Source organism: Chanodichthys erythropterus, chromosome 18 (genome assembly GCF_024489055.1).
Source record: "Chanodichthys erythropterus isolate Z2021 chromosome 18, ASM2448905v1, whole genome shotgun sequence".
Lineage (NCBI taxonomy): Eukaryota > Metazoa > Chordata > Actinopteri > Cypriniformes > Xenocyprididae > Chanodichthys > Chanodichthys erythropterus.
Genome location: NC_090238.1, coordinates 31,993,419 through 32,017,418, shown reverse-complemented (window position 1 = coordinate 32,017,418; position 24,000 = coordinate 31,993,419). Strand labels below are relative to the sequence as shown.

The 24,000-nt window shown below is 36.4% G+C and overlaps 1 long non-coding RNA gene across 1 annotated transcript in view; it reads right to left on the bottom strand.

Moving 5' to 3' along the window:
- LOC137006380 (uncharacterized) overlaps positions 1-24,000 on the bottom strand; it is a 70,986-nt gene that overhangs the window by 36,577 nt on the left and 10,409 nt on the right. Inside the window, exon 2 of the long non-coding RNA XR_010892506.1 lies at positions 8,572-8,611. This is a non-coding gene — a long non-coding RNA (uncharacterized lncRNA). The remainder of the gene's footprint in view (positions 1-8,571; positions 8,612-24,000) is intronic.

Sequence of the window (24,000 nt, the reverse complement as noted above, 5' to 3'; positions counted from 1 at the left end):
GGGATATATATATATATTTGTTGTGAAATCAAGTTCTGAAATGCTGTTAGACTTTTTATTTGTAATTGTTATTTTATTGAGCTTGGATGACAGATTAACAAATTATGCCTATTGATTCGATATACTATCATGACTTGTCATAGTTTAACATTTTCAGTTAATCAAAAATGTATTTAATTTTAAATTATGTTAATGTAAAATACAATCTGATGACGTGTAAACGTGTTTCATTGTTTTGAGTTGTATGAACACTTCTATTCATTTAGATGAACTTAAGTTAAGTGAAACTGGGCTGGGATTTATATTTCCCATCATGCTTTGCCCATGGCACTTGAAAGGGAGAGTAAATGCTAAAATTAAGTGTTATATAATGTTTTTTTGCACAAGATTAATGGTAAGGGAGATTTAGCAGTAATTAGTGTTTTGTTATGCTAATTTAGAAGAGTTTCTGTTAATGTGGGTTTTTGGAGAGTTACCATCATGGTGACAAGCGGTGCTTGGTAAGTTCATGTTCTTAGAAATTAGTTTTATTGTGTCCAAAAAGCGTCTTCACCTTACTTAAAACATTATGTTGGCTGCATTCATGTTGACAATTATTAAGTTCATGTTACTTAGAAATGTGTTTTTATTGTGGCAAAAAAAACGTCTTCACCTTACTTAAAACATTATGTTCGATCAACTCAAAATATTGCTTTGAATTAATGTGATTCTCCCAATTGGCTTAAGTTAAAAATTCTAGTGGAAAACGTTAACCTTTTTTTGTTGTTGTTGAACCAGTGTTTTATTTTTTAGAGTGTATGTAGTAAGTCATTACTATCCAAAACCATACAAACCCTCAAAGTTTACAATGACTTCAGTCAATATTAGTGTTATCATGCTTTTCAATTAGTAATTCCTTTAAAAGGATGTCGTAACACTGTAGTAACATGTAATAACGTAGTAGTAACATAGTAAGATAGATGTAGTAACAGTCATTACTTTCCAAAACCTTACAAACCCTCAAAAGTCAATATTACAGTGTTATCATGCTTTTCACTTTAGAATACTGATCCAAATAATTAATAATTCCTTTGTAAATACTTCAGTCATTACTATTGAGTTACTATGATCTTCATTTTAAAATTAAGCATTGCATTATTCACATTAATTATGAACATGTATACAGTAGTTCTTAGTAGTCCTCTGGGAGGTATGAAAAAAATTGTACAGGTAGTTATTGATTAGCTAGTAGTGAACTACCACATTCAACTGAGCACTATATCTTGCTAATTTGTTAATCAGAGTTTCTTGTTGGTTAATAGTAGTTACTAGAATGTTAATACTCCGTTACTCATTTGTTCTTGTGCAGTTATTCAATAATGATGGAACCGTATTCTAAAGTGTTTCCCGTAACGCTGATGCTAAGTGCAACTCGCGCATTCCTCATTGCTCAAAGCCACCTGTTTGATGGAGAAAAGAGTGGCTTGTTTCTTCCTAGTTGCCCAGTTAATTGTTAATTTTGCATCTGTGGCACCAACAGCTAGATATTAAAATCTTAGCTACATTTGAGAAGCCAAAACAGAGAATGCGGTCTACGATCAGATGTTGTAACAGACGGAGAATGTGCGCACGCTAATTTGTCTGGGTCTCTTTTGCCCGGAGCGCTCTATCACTTAGCACCAAGCTGTTGTTCTCTTGTCGGAAAAGAACAGGTTAAAAGTAAATAAGCATGTCACAGTATGTCACTGCAAACAGACGAAGGGGAGAAAAAAAACATGAATGCAAGACGCGAATTTGGCTCAAGAGCTGTTCAGGGGTCTCCCTCTTGGTCTGAGCGTTCTTGCGCTAATTTGTGTGAGGGGAGTGTAATCATGACAAACATTTCTATCATTACCAGGTAATACGAGTTAATCGTTTGGTTTACACTCTCCGGCTGACATACCATTAGAGACTGTGCAGACACTGTAACTAGAGCATTAATAAATTCAAAATGTGCCTATTAGGATGACAGCTTTGGAGGTGCAAAGGAATAACAGTTATCACTTGGCAGAGGCTGATCTCGCCCCATCTGCTGAGACTTTGCATATATTTTCAGCTTCCTGAGCAATGATTAGGGCTGTCAGAACCTCTTTAACCTTCTAACTGCTGGTCCCAACTGGCCCTAATTAGAGATTAATGATTTCTAAAGACACAGGCTGTGATGGAAACTGCCTCTGCTGTTTATGTACAAATTAAGCACCAATTACTTTGAGCATCGGTGCCACTATTGACGTGCGGCTGAAATATCAGATGCGGAAAAGGCCAGTTGCGAGACTACAAATGAAACCGCTTCCGTTTGTTTCACCAGATGATTCACGACGCCGGTGACATACCTTTGGTCGCCCCGAAAGACACGCCCAGACCGCTCATGATTTCCTCCCGGTCAAGAACCCGGATTCCCCTGAAAATCGAGCCACCGTTTCACAAGGCCCTTTTCCAGCGGTCACAAAAGTCATTAAATCAAACTATTCGCAACTATTTGATCTCGTTCTCAGATTGCCGTCCAAAGGCGCTCATGAACAATCAAACCAAGGTGCTTCTTTCATCTCCCTACACTCTCTGAGTGCTCTCCACTCATCAGGAACGAGTAAACAGCGCTATTATTGAAAATCACGGCAAAAGATGTGATTAATCTTTCATCAAAATCTCTCTTTTATTCTGCTTTATGATATGCAATGTCTGTCATTCCTTCATTGAGGGAATGTGGAATATCTATAAAATATTTAGAGTGCATTTGCTTCCTTTTTGTGTGTGTTGGGGCTGAAATGTTGGCTGAGCCGTTCGCTCGACTCTTTGAGGCCATCTGGAGAGCCGGCTCACGTGGGAGAAATCCAGCGAGGCTCTCTCTTGCGAGCCGCCCAGCCTGCCCAGATGATGGTAACCCCAGAGATTCGGTGTCGCACTGCATTGTGGGATCAGACAGCTCGCGGGGACGGCGAGAGAAACAAAGAGCCCCCAGCTCCTGCCAGATCAATCCGACGACATCAAAGAGGCTGACAACTACACAGCGTCTATCAAAAGTGCACCACTCCGCCTGGCTCGCAGGTTTGCTTTTTTTCGGGCGGCCCTACTTTAGCGTTTCAACTCGAGCCTCGCCCCTGCGAGGATACGCCGTGTAATTCTGCTCGCATCTGTATTGGTGTGTGCGCCCAGATGCGGTTGTGAAACCCTGTTAATGTGTAATAACTTCATTACGTGGATTCCTGGGGTCGCTGGGAGAATTGACATGACTGGCTTGGGTAAAAGAGAATCTCGTGCACGCTGTATGACAGCTGGGCCGGTGGATCAGGACACTACTTCCTGTTGTGTGATCATTATGGACAATTTTGCACAGTGTGACTGTGGCTACATCACGCTCTGTGGATTCTTTTTTAAGGTCATGATGAATTGACCCTCGTGTTCTGTTTGGAGACCTCAAGACCCTTTTGATGCGTCACAAAATATACTTGACGCTTATGAGGACGGATTATAAACAAGATCTCAACTTGATTCATTAAAGATGAAAATGATAAAAAAAAAAAAGATTTGTATTAAAATACATAAATAATATATATGTATAACTCTTATTTTCAATATAAACTCTTAAAAAAATGTTGGGTTAAAAATAACCCAGAAATTGGGTTAAATGTTTGCCCAACCTGCTGTGTAGTTTTATTTAACTCAAGTATTGTTTAAAAATTACTGTATTGCTTGCTTAAAATGAACCCAAAATATGTTGGAAATGAACATTTATTAATATTTTTAATAAATTAACATTTATTCATAAGTTTAATGAATAATAATTAAACAATAAACATTTATTAAATTTCACTCTAAAAAACAACAACACTGGGTTAAAAATAACCCAAGTTGGGTTAAAAATGGACAAACCCAGCGATTGGGTTGTTTTGACCCAACCTGCTGGGTAGTTTTATTTAACTCAATTATTGTGTAAAAATTATTAGATTTCTTGCTTAAAATAAACCCAAAATAGGTTGGAAATGAACATTTATTAATAAGTTTAATAAATAATAAACATTTATTAAATAGCTTATTAAAAAATTTTCACCTTTTGATTATTATTGTTGCCTCTAGTAATTATGTGTCTGATTTTTAGTTTCCAACCTATTTTGGGTTCATTTTAAGTGAGCAATATTGTAATATTTGAACAATAGTTGAGTTAAATAAAACTACCCAGCAGGTTGGTCAAACAAGTAACCCAACCCCTGGCTCAAAACAACCCAAATGCTGGGTTTGTCCATATTTAACCCATCTTGGGTTGTTTTTAACCCAGCATTACTTAGAGTGTACTTATTAATAACATTTAAACCCAACCGCTGGGTTAAAACAACCCAAGTTGGGTTAAAAATGGACAAACCCAGCAACTGAGTTGTTTTAACCCAGTGGTTGGGTTTAAATGTTATTAATAAGTACACTCTAAGTAATGCTGGGTTAAAAACAACCCAAGATGGGTTGGGTTAAAAACAACCCAGCTGTGTCATTTCTAAAATAAATAAAAAAATAAATAGAAAAATACAGGGTTAAAAACAACCCAAATGTTGGGTTTGTTTAACCCAGCATTACGTAGAGGGTACTTATTAATAACATTTAGAGTGTATGTTTTTGTGATTTATTTTAATTATAATTTCTATGTATTTTTCCAAGGGTCATTTTGACCCCGAACAAAAACAGTTAAGTTGGAAAAAAAATATCATTCATATTTTGTATGTTTATTTTGTAGTAAAGGTCAGTTAGGTCAGAAAAACCTATTAAAAAGATTTGAATGAAAATAAGAGATTAATTTTAACATGACTATTATCATTTTACACAGACGTAATTGAGGTCTTTGATCACCGTTTAGGGTTAAACTGATTTCATGGTGCATGTCAATCAAATTTGCACCGCTTTAGTTTTAAAAATAAAGAATGTTTCAGAAGCTACAACATTCAGCCTTAATAATTAATTTAATTTCCTGCTGACATTACAGTAAAAAAATAAAACATATTTGCAGTCACTGTAATGGTCCTGACAGAACAGAACAGGCCACGTGGATGCTTTGGAAGGCAGCAAGATCAGAGTAAGAGCGATCTACTCTCTTCTCTCCACGCTGATCTGCTCTTGTCAGGAGGTGTTGGCCCAAACCTCCTTAACTTGGCATGGCCTGGAAAGTCTCATGAACACACACTCCCACACACACAAGACAAAGAGGTCTGATGGCCTGCCAGCACTCGGGCACTTTTGTCATGTGTGCTCATGTGTGACGGGGTGAGATCACCCAAACCACATGCACCTGAGTCCCTTTTCTCCACTATTTATTCACACTAATCTCTTCGTTTTGGAGGAGAGAGAGAATATCCTCACTGTAAAAATGAGGGTTTGTGGAATGACTGCAACAGTTTGCATGGCTTTATTGAATTTAATTATTGAAGTAAAATGTTAAGTTGCCATGACTTAAAATCTGCTATCTTTGGAACAATTACCTGATATTGAGTAACTCTAAATTGAGTGTATTAGATTTCTAAAGTTGTATTAACCCTGGTTTCACAGACAAGGCTTAAGCTAGTCCTAGACTAAAATGCATGTTTGGGCTGTTTTAACTAAAAGTAACTTCCACTGACATATCTTAAAATATGTCAGAGCCATTGTTTTGTCTCAATATAGATACCAGTAATGTTTTTTTTTACTAGGATATGTTTATAAAAGCTACTTAAATGCCCTAATTGAAATAAGACCTAATCCTGGCTTAGCTTAAGCCCTCTCTGTGAAACCGGGCCATAGAGTTCTATGTCAAACTGAATCAGTGAGCTTAACTCATTAACAAATCATTCAAGGAAATTTTTTTGTGAACTGGATCAACCAATTCACTGAAAAGATCCAAGTTAATTCACAACCAAAAGATTCGTTCATGAATCAATTTTCACTTATGAACACGCCAGGGTTGATGTTAAGATTTTCAGCAAATAATGAAAATTTTGAGAAATAAAGACGTGGTCACACTAAACTTTGAGCATGCGATATTTTTTCGGATACTGCAACAGTCTTTATATAACGTCACGCTCTGCAGCAGTTTTTTTTTAGAAACATTAATTCAACCTATAACAAATAATACATTCAAAATATAAAAATATACAATCTACTTGACTTTACGACAAAAATATCATTCTTTTAATTGAGGCAAGAGGTCACGCGTCTTCACGGTTAGTTTATAAAGGGTTACTTCACCACTGACAAAACAGCCTTTCAATAAAAACTTGGCTGCCTATGCAGTAGAAAGGTGAAAAATAATCGGTGCTACCTGACTAGAGAAAACAGAGAAAAAAGGGCTGTTAGTCCCTTTTGCCAAACAGATAAGAAAAACTTCTACACCCATAATGCACTGGGCATGTTGCCATCCAATGCCACTCCTACCAGTCTACAGTGGATACACTTACAAGTCAAATACCGCTTTGCTTTAGTAGGAAATACTTCTTAACAAACTTTTCGTCATAATAGTGTTGAGTTGTTCCCGGGAGCAAGAATTCAAAGAGTGAACGTTTAGCGGGAGTGAGCTACTTTCAATTTCCAGTTAAAGATCCAGCATGTTGTAGGCATTGGCTAAAGGCTGCAAAGATTCGTAAATATGGAGAGAACGCCGCAATGGAAAATCTGAAATTGCCATTCTGTCAGTTCCGCCCGAAGCAAAATGCCATCGCGTACAGGAAAGCTTTTCTCATAATGTTCAGTTTTTATCATAATGCTGTTTAAAGAGACATATCAAAGTCCCTTTAAGACAAGTCATTTCACTCGGCGGCCATCTTTGAAATCCCTCTTGGGTGTGCAAGTGCAGCTCCTATCACTTTGAATGGGGAAACATCAAATTCTCAAACTGTTTGCTAAGCTTACAATTAAATTTCATATTTGAAATCAATGAAATCTGAAAACAACTGACTCACACATTTTGCTTCTTAATGCTGTAATCATGACAAAAAAAAAAAAAAATTTTTTTCAGGCTGGGCCTAGCTAATGCACATGTGCACATCTCAGAACACTGCTTGTTTCTATTGGAACTGGAGCTTCTAACGGCAGATGCAGTGACGCAATGACTTTACCAATCGGCGATTGGCTGTATTTTTTAGAAGGCGGGACTTATTCCGCCATATTGCACCTTCTCCAATAGTAATATGAGCGCACCATCTTTCTGCATAAAGTCTTTGGTATGATACAGCTTTCAGTGATAAACCTAGTACCTGCGGAAATATAATGTGTGGTTTTGTTTTTTCAAAAAACCCTGGAGTTGTCAAAAGTCTGCTGGATGATGCATTTTGCTGGCAAATAAACATGAATGTCTTAGTTCAGGAAACAGAGAACGAGTAAATTTTGTTCAACACTGCAGGTTGAAAATTGGCAAAGTTACACTTTAAACTACAGTCGCTTGTCACAGAATACTGGATAAGCACTTTAATAGAGGTTAATTTTTTTCCCCCAAAGACCCTCAAGTGCAGAATATTTTGAGATTCACCCCATGAAGAATAAAACTCTAACTTAATTGCAGTCAACAAGTCCTGAGTGGCCTTGGCAAGAGCACAGCACGCTCACTCCTCTTTGAATTATTATTCCTTACGTCTTTGTTGCAAGGTAAATGTGAAATGTTTTTTGCTCATAGTGGGGAAAAGTGACCTTCATAATCTAAGGCCATTTATGGTAATTAGATTATGTTTTCAGGCAGGATTCATATGTATGCATAAAGCAATGGAGGATTGAACAATGATGGTAAAGTACTGCACATAAGGAGCAGACCCTTAACAGACTTCTCTAAATTAAGACTAAAAGCACAAGTGCCCCCTCTCCACGTCTTTGTAATAAGACTTTTTAAAAGCAGCTCAAACTGTGTGTTTTTTTCTTTTTGTCTCTAATGGATTTTTTTTATTTCTATCAAACATGCATAATAATTAAGTTCTTCCTTATTAATTATAGATGCAGTTTTCTTTCATGTGATTTTTCCATCTGAGCTCAAAGCCTGTCCATAACAGCAATGCTCTGTGTCAGTGACATGCAAGGTTTTACTCTTATTTGCACAAAGCTTCCAAAAGCTTTACTTAAAGTATGGCTTCTGATAAAGTTGGCGTATTAAACCTCTGAGCAGCCAGCAATTAACATCATTGTTTCTATATATTTTGGTCCATTTTGCGTTTTTTTTTTTTTTTTTCGGAACAGGCTTGTTGAAGTCGAACTTCCCAGAAACATTATGTGCATGTGCGTTTTTTTCCTGCCAGTGACTCACACGCACTGCAGAGCATTTCCTCAGGTCTAGGTTCATCTGTAGACCATTGCTAATGGCTGCTGACAGGTCAAGGTCGGGTCAGAGGGCAGTGTTTGTTGGATTTACTTTTGCCTCATGCTCTTTATGCTTTGCTTTAAGGTGTTAAAAGGTGAACTAAATAACAGGTGAAAAATGCAAGCATGTTATATATACACACACACACACACACACACACACACACACACACACTTGTAAGTACTTCTTTACTTTGAGCATTACAATGAGCATTTTTAGTTAGTTCACCCAAAATGAAAGTTCTGTCATTGATTACTCACCCTTGTGTCGTTCCACACCCGTAAGACCTTCGTTCATCTTCTAAACGCAAATTAAGATATCTTTGATAAAATCCGATGGCTCAGCGAGGCCTGCATTGACAGCAAAATAATTAACACTTTCAAATGCCCAGAAAGCTACTAAAGACATATTTAAAACAGTTCATGTGACTACAGTGGTTCAACCTTAATGTTAAACAAAATAACGACTTTATTCAACAATATCTAGTGATGGGCGATTTCAAAAAACTGCTTTACGAATCTTTTGTTTCGAATCAGTGGTTCGGAGCGTGTATCAAACTGCCAAAAATTGATGATGTCCAAACAAGTATACAGATTATTCTTTGTTTGAGTTTAACAAGTAAAAGATATATTTCTAACAATTTCTAACAATCTGTAAATTATTACAAAATAAAGATAATAAAAGATCAAATTAAAGTAATGAAGGCTGTAATAGTAGATACATTTTGAAATAAATAAGAATATTATATTTCTCCATGGTACTAACTCTGACTAGCGTCTAAGTGTTTCTGTGTCATATAGTTGGAGTCCAGAGAAGTAAAGAAGACGTGCCTTACAGAAGTCTCAATAACATTAAATTACTTTATAGGCTAGATAGCATGACGGGGAATTTCCTGTTGAAAAGCATGATTTATTTTAACCATTATTGGGACTTTTTAAAGGTCATATGAATGTCTACAAGGTCACGGTGAAATGTCAAGGTGCAGGACAAACTTATTGAGGAACTAATGTGGTTTTGACACCTCTTAACAAGTGATCACTCATAACAGCAGCAGAAATAAAACAAAGAAAAAGGAAACCTGTTGTTAGACACAGGCTTACACTAACACCAGAATAGGCTCAGACGTATACAATAGACTATAAGGTTCAGTGTGGAATATATGGAACATAAGCATGCAAACTCAAGAATACATATATAAGTTGAATAAAATACAATATAGTCAAATGTAAGATAAATTATTACTTAACTGATATTTTAGGTATATAAATGAATATTATGAGTATACATATAGTTTAAAAAAAATGTAACTGTGACGAGCAGGGCGGGCGAGAGCCGTGAGGGAACGGCGCGAGGCCGGTGACGCGAGTGATAATGAGCGTCACCTGCGAGGCGTGCCGGCCTCGAGTCTCTCACGGAGGAGCTCCGGAGGCATAAAAGGAGGAGCGACTACAATGAAGGACGAGAGAGGACCAGGCCTGGACTTTATTTTATGTTTTATTATGTTTGTGTGGCCGTCAGACGTCCGCGAGGGTCTGCCGGCATTACTTTCGTTTTGTTCTTTGTTTATTTTACATTAAAGTTTTGTTGAACGTTCGCCGGTTCCCGCCTCCTTCTTCCCATATCTACTAACCTTGTTATATTGGTGCCGAAACCCGGGAAGAAGGAGGCGGGAACCGGCGAACGTTCAACAAAACTTTAATGTAAAATAAACAAAGAACAAAACGAAAGTAATGCCGGCAGACCCTCGCGGACGTCTGACGGCCACACAAACATAATAAAACATAAAATAAAGTCCAGGCCTGGTCCTCTCTCGTCCTTCATTGTAGTCGCTCCTCCTTTTATGCCTCCGGAGCTCCTCCGTGAGAGACTCGAGGCCGGCACGCCTCGCAGGTGACGCTCATTATCACTCGCGTCACCGGCCTCGCGCCGTTCCCTCACGGCTCTCGCCCGCCCTGCTCGTCACAGTAACCATGTATTACTATGTCTTTGGGAGGCTTTTGTCTTTCAGACATATTAAAATGCACAAATTAATTCTACTTTGTATGTAATGCAGAAATTCTTTTTTGCCAGCCCAACCTCTATGACATAATATACAGAATGTATATTTTGTATTTTTATATCAATATGGTTCAAGATTATCCTATTCAAATCAATGTGATAAACAAGTTAGGTCAAAAGTAATCTAAAAGTAGTAATCATATCTAATCTTATATATACATATATAATATATACACAGTCAAACCAAAATTTATTCCGACACCTTTTTGGGTATAATATGTCACAGTTTATTTTGCTATCCTCACTTACATAAATGAACTATAGTGTCCTGCACCCACTAGTAAAAATATATCAAATGTCAGAATAAATTTTGGTTTGACTGTATGTGTATATATATATATATAAAACCTGTAGTGTGAAATCAGGAAAAAAAGAAAAGTTGACCACGCAGCATCTCTAGCGGCTGCCGTACAGACTTTAGCCTTCACTGGCAGTCCTTTATGTGAGAATCCTTGGCACAGAAGGCCATCCCAGATCCTTACTCAAGAAGCAGATGCTAACTTACTCCTAACATATGCCCAGGAGTAAGAGGAGCCACTGCGGAGGATATTAAAGCCATGACCCTCGTACCCAGCCACGGCAGAAGATTTAGAGTAGAAAAAGCCTTTTACTTTCTAATGAACGCTCTGAACGCCAGGCTCCTTCTCAGAGAAACAAGAACAGATGGCCATGAGACCGATTCCGAGAGAGACAGAGATAAGGATTTCAGCAATGTTTGTATCTAAGCAGGCTTAAGGTCTGACGATAGTGTTTACCGTATTCACACTATAATCACGCATGCAATCTCAGATCTTCTCAGTGCACACACATTTATACTCGGCTCTATAACTTCCAACCGAATTTGGTGAGTAACTAAAGTAAGTAGCATGACTGTAGTAAGTAACAAGTCACAGGTGATGTAGCGTGTCAAGATATTATTGTCATTGCAGCTTTACAGTTAAGTGAAGTGAGGGAATAGCAGGACATGTTTGCCTCTCTCTCTCTCTCTCTCTCTCTCTCTCTCAAATGAATCATTTGGAATCCAGTTAATTTAAGTGAATCATTTAAATGTAAATTTTACAGTTATTTCAATAATGTTACAGAACAATAGAATTTTTTTCAAATCCTGCTGTCCATCATAAAGTTTTTGGTTATATTATGTCGTTTTCATTTTTTTTGTTGGTGGTATTAATGTTGTCACCTTAAAAAAAAATCTAATATATAAAAAAAAAAAAAAAAAAAAAAAACGTGTTATATGGAATATAATACAAAATGTAATAATATGAAATGTATTGTGTGTGTGTGTGTGTGTGTGTGTGTGTGTGTATATATATATATATATATATATATATATACACACACACAATACATTTTATATTATTACATTTTGTATTATATATATATATATATATATATATATATATATATATATATATATATATATATATATATATATATTAGATTCTAGATTCTATTAGATTGAAGATTAGAAAATCTAATATGTATCTATATATCTATATGTGACCCTGCACCACAAAACCAGTCATAAGGGTCAATTTTTTGAAAGCTGAATAAAAAAGTTTTCTGTTGATGTTTGGTTTTTTAGGATATGATCGATATATTTGTCTGAGATGCAACTATTTAAAAAAATCTGGAATCTGATGGTGCAAAAAAATCAAAATATTGAGAAAATCGCCTTTAAAGTTGTCCAAATGAAGTCCTTAGCAATGCATATCCACTCACAATAATACATTTTTGATATAGTTACGCTAAGAAATTTACAAAATATCTTCATGGAACATGATCTTTACTTCATATCATAAAGATTTTTGGCATAAAAGAAAAATCGCTATTTTGACCCATACAATGTATTGTTGGCTATTGCTACAAATATACCCGTGTGACTTATGACTGGTTTTGTGGTCCAGGGACACGTGTATAAATAATAAATCGCACATCGAACATATATGTATGTGTGTTTATGTATATAATTAATTGATTAATCGATTTGACAGCTTATTATATATATATATATATATATATATATATATATATATATATATATATATATATATATATATATATATATATATATATATATATAATTATACTCTGTCAAATCAATTAATTATATACATATCAATTTTTTTATGTATTTACATTTATATATTCCTGACTTACATATAATTATTCCTTTTTCCTATATATATATATATATATATATATATATATATATATATATATATATATATATATATATATATATATATATATATATATATATATATATATATATATATATATATATATATATATATATATATAATATAATTAAGGCATATTCCTGAAACACCAGGGAGAAGGCCTAAATAAGGTTGCCCTGGGAGACTGTCCTGGGAAAGTTTCACAAGCGATAGGCCTAGATCCCGAAGCACCAACTGCCCTGTGTTCAAGGGGCTTTTTCATTGTTTTACTGTATTATCTATAAATTGAATAATGCCTTAATCTGGGGATCCGATGAAAGGGATTTTGCCACAACATACAGCCATGATAAAGTTCTCATTAAGAGGGGAGGGAGGGGGAAGATTACTTGTCTCATAAGGGGTGGCCCTGTGCAATGTAGGCTACATTTTAACATCATAGTTCTTGGGCAGTCATGCAAGAAATCAACAGCTTATAAAAAAAAGCATACATGTTGCAAATTGTGACAGATGTCTTGAAGATTGCCCCACCCTCCTGTCCCCCAATCCATCTATCTATCCATCCATCCACCCATCCTGCTCTCTAAGCTGGGAGATGACAGTACGTAGACATCCTTGACCTTTATAGAACATATAATGCTATGATAAAGAGCATCTATAATGTGTACATTTATTTCTACTTCACTGGATTATCCACTCATAACCTCAAACTTCTTGGGTATAGATTTTGTACATTTGTTTAAAAAATTCATATATGGTTTGTTTGTCGATGACTTGGGCAGTTTACTTCACTGTTAATTCAATGTAAACCAGCTCACACACAATCTATTATTAAAGTATGCAAAGCATTTAATTAACCTTTACTGTAATTACACTGAGTGTCTTAAGGACTTAGCTGTTTTGAATTGTATCTTGATGAGGACAGTGCTTTAAGACAATGCTCCATTTATATAGTATGTAAATGAGGCTTGGAGATTATGGATAAAGTTTTAATTAGACTGATCTGCAATAACAGAATAAATAAACAAATACTGTTGTCTGAAGATGAGCTTGGAATAAGTGATCCGCTTTACTTGTGTTTATGATCCAAAGCACCCTACATTTATTATATACATTTATCTATTTTAGAAAGTACATGGAAAATGAAGAACGTGCTTATGAAACGTGCTAATATTGTAAAAATGTTCATAAATACACACCTGTTACCCATAATATGAAATGAATGCCTTGAGTTTATTGGCAACTGCACACTGCTAACAATTACAATAACACTAAAAATGATAATAATAAATTATATAAAAACTATAATTATAGATTAATATTTATTTTGAATATATTAAAATTATTAATTATAATTAGTCTAGATCGATAGTTATTATTAATTTTATTGTTGTTTCATATTATTACTATTTTGTCATTTAAATAATTATTAATTTGTTTATTATTAATAATAATTTTAATAATGTATTTTCTTTTCTCTTTTAAAATCACTGTAATGCAAGACCTTTTGTGGTTTATTTTTTTATAATAGATGTCAAATTATGTTTTTTTTTTTTAAATAAATAAATAAATAATAAAAATCATATGTTCTGTGATTTAGCACATCAGTGTTTCATTGCCCTCAGAGTTTCACTATATTAATTTCCCTTCATGTATATAAAGATATTAAATCAACTGCCATACAACATTTCCAAAGCGTCTGAAAATATTTCCGTGCTCTTGCTTCCTGTAGGCCCGTCTCCTATTAACCCTAATGATGTGGGATTATGGAATTAAGGCTCCATGTTGCACACACTCCCCCCCAGTCCCTCAGTAAATACTGTAAGCCCATTCCTGCTCCACAAAAAAAAAAAAAAAAAAAAAAAAAAAAAAAGTGAAAGCTCACCGTCTGCTCTTAAGCTGCACACACAGAAGGGTCGTGATCCAATCCAGAGCCAGGGAGAGTAGGAGAGAAGAAAGAGGTCTGACCATTTTTAATCCTTGTCCTTTTCATTTCTCCTACCCGTGGGATTGGAGTGATTTTATTTAAACTGTCGGCTTGAGCCAAGGGATTGAAAATCAGGATTTGAGTGATTATCGTTTTATGAAAAAAATAAAAATAAATAAATAAAAAACATTATGCATGTATATTGTGAGGCACAGACATCCGGGCATAAGTATGGGAAATGGGAAATGCCTATTGTCCAGGAGAAGGTGCATTCAAGTCTAATATGTATATAAGGGTCTATGACCATAGCAAATAACCCACTTGACCCTTATACTGTATTTATTACGTTCTCTCAGAAAGCGAAACGAGAAATGAGGATAACGTAGCACTTTCAGTTCAGTCTGCCGTGAGAGATTAGTCTGTGATGGAAGTGCTTCGAAACACCACAACACTCCATCGCAGTGTCTACAACTACAACTTTCATTGTTCCGTCAAATCATTTCAATACGTTTGTATGTTGCTTTTACAAACCACATTTCTCCTTTAGACAATAGATACGTTACAAAAGAGGAAGCAATCCGGCTAATTCTCAGAAATGGCCACTGGTCTCTTCCTCCCACTGCGGACTCTTGCTGGATGGCTGGTTCTCCTCAGTTATTCCATCTATTTTAACAAGAATGGGTTTAAAGGTGAAGAATCAAGTATTTGTTTTAATGAGTTAGCCATGACTAATGGTTGGAAAAGATACTCTAAACCACTCCAACCGTTCAATCTCACATGAAACAAGGCAACTGTTTGAAACAAAAAGGACACCTGGTAAGTGTAGTTCACATACATTAAGAGGACCATTGTGCGGGCTTTTTTTGGGCCTTTTAAAACTAATTGACACTTTTTGGCACAATCCATTTACTTTGCTGAGAAGCAACATTTTGGCTCTGCTCAAGAGATCCTTTGCATCCTTGACCCAGATTTTAGAGAATTTCGAAAATGGAGAAAAAATATGATTATGTTAAATAATATTTGGCGATGGTGTACACTAGGAAAATAAAGGTTGAAAAAATATACGCCAAATTTATTACAATAAATCAGTGAACATCTTTGACAAAAACAAGCATCACACACACTTTAAAATCTTTGGCATATTTAATTTATTGATTTAAATAATATTCTTAATACTAATTATAATATGATATACTATATAACAGTTGCATTCATCTTGTCATGCACATTTAATCAGAACCGAACAGAAAGCTTTGTTTTCTGAAAGAAGCAACACATTGCATTCAACATGAGACTAAAATAAAGTTGAAAATACATTATGTAAGGCATGTTTGTTGTCTCATTTAGATGCATTATGTGAGGCATATGCACTGAGCCTCCCTGGTGTCATTTAATGATTCTGATGTGACAGATGTTTACTTATTATATCAAAACATGACTATTAAAACTAGCTTGTGCTTAACCACGCAAATGTGTATGGTGAAATTTGCTGTCAGGCTCGGGAGGTCACCCAAATATTGAAAAATGATCTGTTTAATTATAATGAAGCATTTTGTGTTCCGAAAGGTTCAGTTGAATTGGGTGTATGAGACGGGGGCCTAGGAGCAAAGAACAAAGAAAGATTACCATGTTCTTCCATCTTTTATTTTCTCATGACATAACATTTTATGGCCCGTTGACGATAATAGGAAGACACACGGTTCTTCCTCTGTTTACACACCAACACTTCCCCATAATAGGATGAACAAAAAGGTTATCGCTACACAATCTATCAGTTCTTTTCTTAAGCCACCACTCGAAATTACCTCATCATCCAAAATAAACTGGGTGTCATCCCCATTATACATGACTGACTGAATCCAAAGAAGCTAGTGTCTGTTTGAGTAAGCCAGCCCATTATGCCACACATACATAATCCCCTTTAACATCCTTCCTGTCCTCTGTTGGTTCCACTTGCATCCTCTCCACAGAATCTTAAAACAAAGTGTGAAACAAAAACGGGCTCTCCTTAGTCAAACAGCGATCGATTCTTTGGTGCATTTCAGCTGACGTCCTCATAGAGGCCAAACCAATGAAGTGGGTCAAGATTTCGGGCACTTCTGTGTCTTTGTGAGCTGAAAGGGAACGCTGATGCCAAGTCATTTGGAGTGGGGTGATTGTGGCAGATGGGCCAATGCTCCAAACTGATTCCTCTTCTCTCTGTTCTATTTTATGAGATATGATCACCAGGGATTATGGCTTGTCACAACTTCATACATAAGTGACTGTCCTCAACCCATAGTTAAGGATCAAGGGAAAATCTCCTCTTTTGGGACAATGTGAAATCATTCTCACTCTCTGGAAAGTTTGATCTACTCAGAACTAAAGAATGTTTTTTCTCAAGTTAGTTGTTGAGTCCTACAGCTGGGATTAGGTTTTTTCTGTTGCATTTGCTTATTCCCAGTAGCTGCTGTGAAAGAACTGTGAGCTTTGTTTTAAAAAATATAGTTTCTTTAATTTACATTTACATTTACATTTAGTCATTTAGCAGACGCTTTTATCCAAAGCGACTTACAAATGAGAGTAGTAGAATCAATTAAATCAACATGAGAACAACAGTGTATAAGTGCTGAGTGAAGTCACAGTTATGTCAGTAAAGTGCTCATAGCGAATTTTTTTTTTTTTTTTTTTTTTTTTTTAAATAAATAAATACACAGATAGGAGAAGAATATTAGTCAAGGTAAGTGCTACTACTACTGGGTCAAGTGCTGACGAAAAAGATACGTCTTTAGCATTTTTTTGAAAATGGCTAGAGACTCGGCTGCTCGGATAGAGCGTGGTAGGTCATTCCACCAGCCAGGAACAGTCCCGGAGAAGGTCCGTGAGAGTGATTTTGTGCCCCTATGTGATGGCACCACAAGGCGCCGTTCACTTGCAGAACGCAGGTTTCTGGAGGGCGCGTAAGTCTGAAGTAGTGAGTTAAGGTATAGCGGTGCAGAGCCAGCTGTCGTTCTGTAAGCAAACATCAGAGCCTTGAATTGGATGCGAGCAGCTACTGGCAGCCAGTGCAGACTGATGAAGAGAGGAGTGACGTGCGCTCTCTTCGGTTCGTTGAAGACCAGTCTTGCTGCAGCATTTTGGATCAGTTGTAGAGGCTTGATAGTGCATGCTGGAAGGCCAGCCAAGAGAGCATTACAGTAGTCCAGTCTGGATAGAACAAGAGCTTGGACAAGAATTTGTGTGGAATGTTCAGATAGGAAGGGTCTAATCTTCCTGATGTTGTACAAGGCAAATCTGCAGGACCGGGTCGTTGCTGCAACATGATCTGTGAAGGTTAGACCAGCATCCATCACCACTCCAAGGTTTCTGGCTGTCCTGGAAGGAGTGATGGTTGAAGACCCAAGTTGAACTGAAAGGTTGTGATGAAGTGTTGGGTTTGCACCGATCACAAGCAGTTCAGTTTTTGCAAGGTTGAGTTGGAGGTGGTGGTCCTTCATCCAGGCAGAAATGGCTGTCAGGCAGGCTGTGATGCGACCAGCAACCGTCGGATCATCTGGTTGGAATGAGAGGTAGAGTTGTGTGTCATCAGCATAACAGTGATGGGAGAAACCATGATCCTGAATGACCGATCCTAGTGATGACGTGTAGATGGAGAAAGTGGACCAAGCACAGAGCCCTGAGGTACCCCAGTAGCAAGATGATGTGACTTGGACACCTCACCTCTCCAAGATACCCTGAAGGACCTACCTGAGAGGTAAGACTCGAACCACTGGAGCGCGGTTCCCGTGATGCCCTTCGACATGAGTGTAGACAGGAGGATCTGGTGGTTCACTGTGTCAAAGGCAGCAGACAGGTCCAGCAAGATGAGTACTGATGATTTTGAAGATGCTCGTGCCAGTCTCAGGGCTTCCGTGACTGAGAGCAGGGCAGTCTCAGTAGAGTGGCCACTCTTGAAACCAGACTGGTGGTTGTCAAGGAGGTTGTTCTGTGAGAGATAAGTAGACAGTTGGTTGAATACAACTCTCTCAAGTGTCTTAGCAATGAAAGGAAGAAGGGATACTGGTCTGTAGTTTTCTAAAAGAGCTGGATTCAGAGTGGGTTTCTTAAGCAGTGGGGTAATCCTAGCCTGCTTAAAAGCTGTGGGAAATGTTCCAGTGTGAAGGGAGGAATTGATAATGTGAGTGAGTGCAGGTAGAATTGAGGAGGAGATGGCCTGAAGAAGAGGAGTGGGGATAGGGTCTAGCGGACAGGTAGTAGGGTGATTGGAAAGAATGAGTTTGGAAACATCTGCCTCAGAAAGCATGGAGAAGGAGGGGAGAATTTGTGTGTTTTCAATTAAGATGTTCTTGTCAGTGTGTGGTGTGGAGAATTGGCCGCTGATGGTTGTTATTTTATGTGTGAAGAAAGTGGCAAAGTCATCAGCTGTAAGAACTGATGTGGGAGGGAGGGGGAGGAGGCAAAGAAGAGAAGAGAAGGTTTTGAAAAGTGTTCGGGAGTCATTTTGAGTTGTTAATTTTAGTGTGATAGTAGGAGGTTTTAGCATTGGTGACATTAGTAGAGAAAGAAGAAAGGAGTGACTGATATAAGCTAAGGTCAGTAGGATTTTTAGATTTGCGCCACTTCCTCTCTGCAGCCCTGAGTCTAGACCGATGCTCACGGAGAACATCAGAGAGCCAGGGGGCAGAGGGGGTGGCGCGGGCTGGTCTGGTTAAGAGGGGGCAGAAATCATCTAAGCAGGATGATAGAGTGGTGCAGAGAGTGTCAGTAGCAGTGTTAGTGTCCATTGATGAGAATTGGTTAGCGGGAGGAAGTGTGGATGAGACCGAAGAGGATAGATGAGATGGTGAGAGGGAGCGTAGGTTTCGGCGAAAAGTGACGTGTGGTGGGGTGTGTGATGAGTTGGGGGTCAGGTTGAGTGTGAAAGTAATGAGAAAGTGGTCTGAGGTGTGATGCTTTCATTTTCTTTAATGCTTTCATTAATTATTCTGTTAGCACTTTAAACAAAGAAATGTTTTGGGGGAAAAAGAAAAGACATAAATAGCCCACAATTCCATGATTAGCCTTAACAGGTCTATTAAATCACAATGGTAACACTTTAGAATACCGTTCCATTAATGAATACATACACTGAGTAACGCGTTAACATTCTAGTAACTACTATTAACTAACAAGAAACTCTAATGAATGAATTAGTAAGTAATAGCGCTCAGTTGAATGATGTAGTTCACTATTAGCTAATCAATAACTACTATTTTTCATACCTCCCAGAGGACTACTAACAACTACAGGTTCGTAGTTAATGTGATAATGCATAATGTATAATTAATACTAAAGTGAAGATTGTGGTAACCCATTAGTAATGACTCAAGTGTTACCAAATCCTATTACCAAACACTAATTATATGGATCAGTATTCTAAAGTGAAAAGCATTTTCTAATATTGACTCAAGTCAATGCAAGCATTTGAGGTCTTTGGAAGGTTTTGGATAGTAATTTCTTCTGGTGGATTTGGTAACACTTGAGTCATCTTGGTTGATCTTCACTTTAGAATATTGATCCAAATAATTAGTAATTCCTTTAGAAGGATGTAGTAACATGTAATAACGTAGTAGTAACATAGATGTAGTAACGTAGTCATTACTATCCAAAACCTCAAAAGTTTACAATGACTTCAGTCAATATTACAGTGTTATCATGCTTTTCACTTTAGAACACTGATCCAAATAATTAGTAATTCCTTTAAAAGAATGTCGTAACACTGTATTAACATGTAATAATGTAGTAGTAACAAAGTAGTAACATACACTCTAAAAAATGCTGGGTTAAATATGGACAAACCCTGTGATTGGGTTGTTTTCACCCAGCCATTTTTTTTTTCAACCAATTTTGGATTTATTTTTTTAGCCAGCAATATAGTAATATAGTAAAAGGCATGTTTTTGCTCACCCCCAAATATGGTCAAATTTGTGGGGTATTTTAAGCTGAAACTTGACCAGACCAGAGACTTATATATTACATCTTGTGAAAGAGGGCATAATAGGTGCCCTTTAACCCAACCTGCTGGGTTTGTCCATATTTAACCCAGCTTGGGTTGTTTTTAACCCAGAATTTTTTAGAGTGTAGTAAGATAAGATGTAGTAACAGTCATTACTATCCAAAACCTTACAAACCCTCAAAAGTTTACAATGACTTCAGTCAATATTAGGAAGTTTTTATGCTTTTCACTTTAGAATACTGATCCAAATAATTAGTAATTCATTCTGGAGGATTTAGTAACACTTGAGTCATTACTAGTGGGATCTTCACTGTAGAATTAATTATACATTATGCATTATTCACATGAATTATGAACCTGTATGTAGTAAATCTCTGTAGTCCTTTAAAAAAATAGTTTAAAAAAAATACAACATTCAACTGAGCGCTATTACTTACTAATTTGTTAATCAGAGTTTCTTTTTAGTTAATAGTAGTTACTAGAATGTTAATACTCTGTTACTCATTTGCTCCTGTGTAATTATTCATTAATGACAGAACATTATTCTAAAGTGTGACCTGCAATTCTAAACAAACAAGAAAAAAAAAAAAACATAATACATTCATCCATTTATTTTTATAAAACAGGTCCACAAACTCATAATCTTTTACAACACAATGGCAAATGAACAACCTGTCACAAAGTAGTACTTTTTAAGTCCCATGAATCTTAGATGCAGCAACACAGTAAGTTCTTAAAAAGAAACTGGCTCATAAAAGTCATTTGTTCGAGAATCAGACTACTTTTGCTTCACCGTGTGTTGTGATTTGCTCAAAAGCTGCTTCTTAAAAGAGCCATTCGTTCTGGAATCGCACTACACAGTTTGTGATGCGTTTTTGATTCACTAATAGAAGTGGCTCATAAGAGTCATTTGTTCAGGAATTTGACTATTCACCATGTTGTCTTTTTCACAATGTTACGCCACTGTTGAGTAATATCACAAGAAACTCTGTCAGAGTATTTTACTTTGGTGTTTCCTCTGCATCGGCTCAAGAATGAAAAAAAAAAAACCTTAGTCACCATGAAATCAAAATTGACATTTCTTGTTTTTTGGGGGGTTTTATGAAATATTGTAGTATATATTCAAAATTATCAATCTGTGCACATCATTATTTTTTTTATTTTATTTTTTATTTTTTTGGTATCCAATATAAAAAATATATATATGACAGTACACATGTGTATGTATATATATATATATATATATATATATATATATATATATATATATATATATATATATATATATATATATATATATAATGTAAACACAAACTTTTATGTTGGATGCAATTAATCGTGATTAATCATTTTGACAGCACTAGTTTATACATACAAAAGGGGAAAAAAAACTATTGCACCTTTTGTTTTTATGCCAACTTTGACAAACACGAACGTCATTTGGTTGCACTATTTTTCAACAAATACATTTTAAAAACCTTGGTACCTTATAATAAAAGATATCACATGTTTTAAGTTTCAACATTTCTAAGTGTTTGATTAAAGTGTCCCACTTCATGAGTTAAAAACCACTCACATGCAGTGACTTTTGACTTTCAAACATCAAAAAACTTAAGTTGATTTGTATAATGCCTCTTTACGCACAGAATCAGAGCATACTTTAGTAATTAGGGAGTCTCCACGTATTTTCTGTTCCAAAAACACAAGCCTTGCCTGCAGGGACTATTTTTCAAGCCAAAATGAGTCCCCAGGTACCAGTGCTGCACCAGACAAAGCACTGCAAAATTAGACATTGAGAGGCCCATCTTTCTGTTAAATGACCACTTCCCCTATTTAGCTCTTCAGACAGGAAGTAGTCACTAAGAGAGAGAAAAAAAGCTCTTCCTCATAATGGCTTAAGTGGACGGACCCATTTGAAGACAGAGCTTAGACACGTGCTCACGCGCTCAGACGAAGGGAAGTGACCTCTCCTGCCTCTGCCACACAATATGCAGGATGTTATGGTTTACTTAACGCTTCACGATGGTGTACGGACAAGGTGCGCACTGCCCTCCACTCATGTGCTGCGATGATTTATAGCAGAAATGACCACTCTTTCCCTTTAGGAAGTCTTTGAGAGCTTAAACGAAGGATGCAGCTTTATGGCTTAAGGGGTCTCCTTTTATACCTGAGCAAAATTCATGTTTGCAAGTTCATAAATCAGGTATACGGAAATGAAGGGGAAGGAAATGTATTAAGACCAAGTAGTTAAGCTTCAGATATTAAAAGCTAATAGTGAAACGATAAGCAGCAATTGAAAACGTGTCAAAATACAGTATATTCGGGAAAAATGAGCTCGCAAATCATTCAGCACTGCGGCTCTTCACACTCATAAGGTGGCAGCACACAGAATAAGACACGAAAGAGAGGAGGACACGGGTACATGCACCTGTTGTTTGTTTTTCTCCAGAAGGAGCAGGTTGAGAAAGTCGATTGGCTCCTTGGAGAGGCTGAGCTCATGGATAATGCATTACTCTCAGATGATGCGTGTCATATGGTCAAACATTGGTAATGAGCAGAACAACACATCACCTTAACATAAGGAACAACACATGCTTAATTTCTCCCCCTCACTCTCTCTCTCTCCATCATCCATTATCACCTCTCGCTGGAAGACTCGGATTTACCAACTGTGCCTTCTAAGAAAATCGAGTGTGCGTCATTATATGATCATTTTAGTATAGAATATTGTCACTGTATAAAAATACATTCAAATAAAAGAAGCTAAACTTTGTGTACAGCAGAGGTCCTTGTGAAGCACCTAACACACCAGATTTGTGTAACTTCCAATAACTCTAAACCATAATAAGTACTGTAAAAAAAAAATAAAAAAATAGACCTATCATTATTTATAGCTTACTTTTTCAGGTAAGAGCGGCTGTGGCCATTTGTAAATTTAATGTGTCTGGCTTCCAGTTATTTTTAGCTGTACAGTTCATTATACTGTTTGATATTGCATACTGGTATTTCTTACCATATTATTTTGATGTATTGTCTTAATTATAAACAGTTTTACAGTTTACTGCACTTTGATATTCTTCTGGTTATTTCGCTGATAAATGGGAAGTCTCGCACATTCATAGAAAACGCCTTACTTCCGCATTGAAAAATAAAGTTGATATACTGAAAGACAATTTTACAAGCTACAATTTTCTTTTTATTTCATTAAAAAATTATTTTAGTAAATAAACCTAAATGAGCCAGCTGTTCACTAGCTAAGAGGTTGGGCCAAACACACGCTAAAAAAATGACTGTTAAAAAAAACAAAACAAATTTACACAGTAAAATACCATTTTGCACTGAAACAGTGATATATCATAAAACAATGCATTCTGGGTAATATTTGTCATTTTAAGAAAACAGGCCTTTAGGCTACTTTCTTGCAAATTACAAATAATATTACCCAGAATGTATTTTCATATACAGAAGTAATATACTGTAAAAACAATGCATTCTGGGTATAAAAAAATGTGTGGGTCTTTTGCTGAACACTGGTGTGGTCATGCACAGA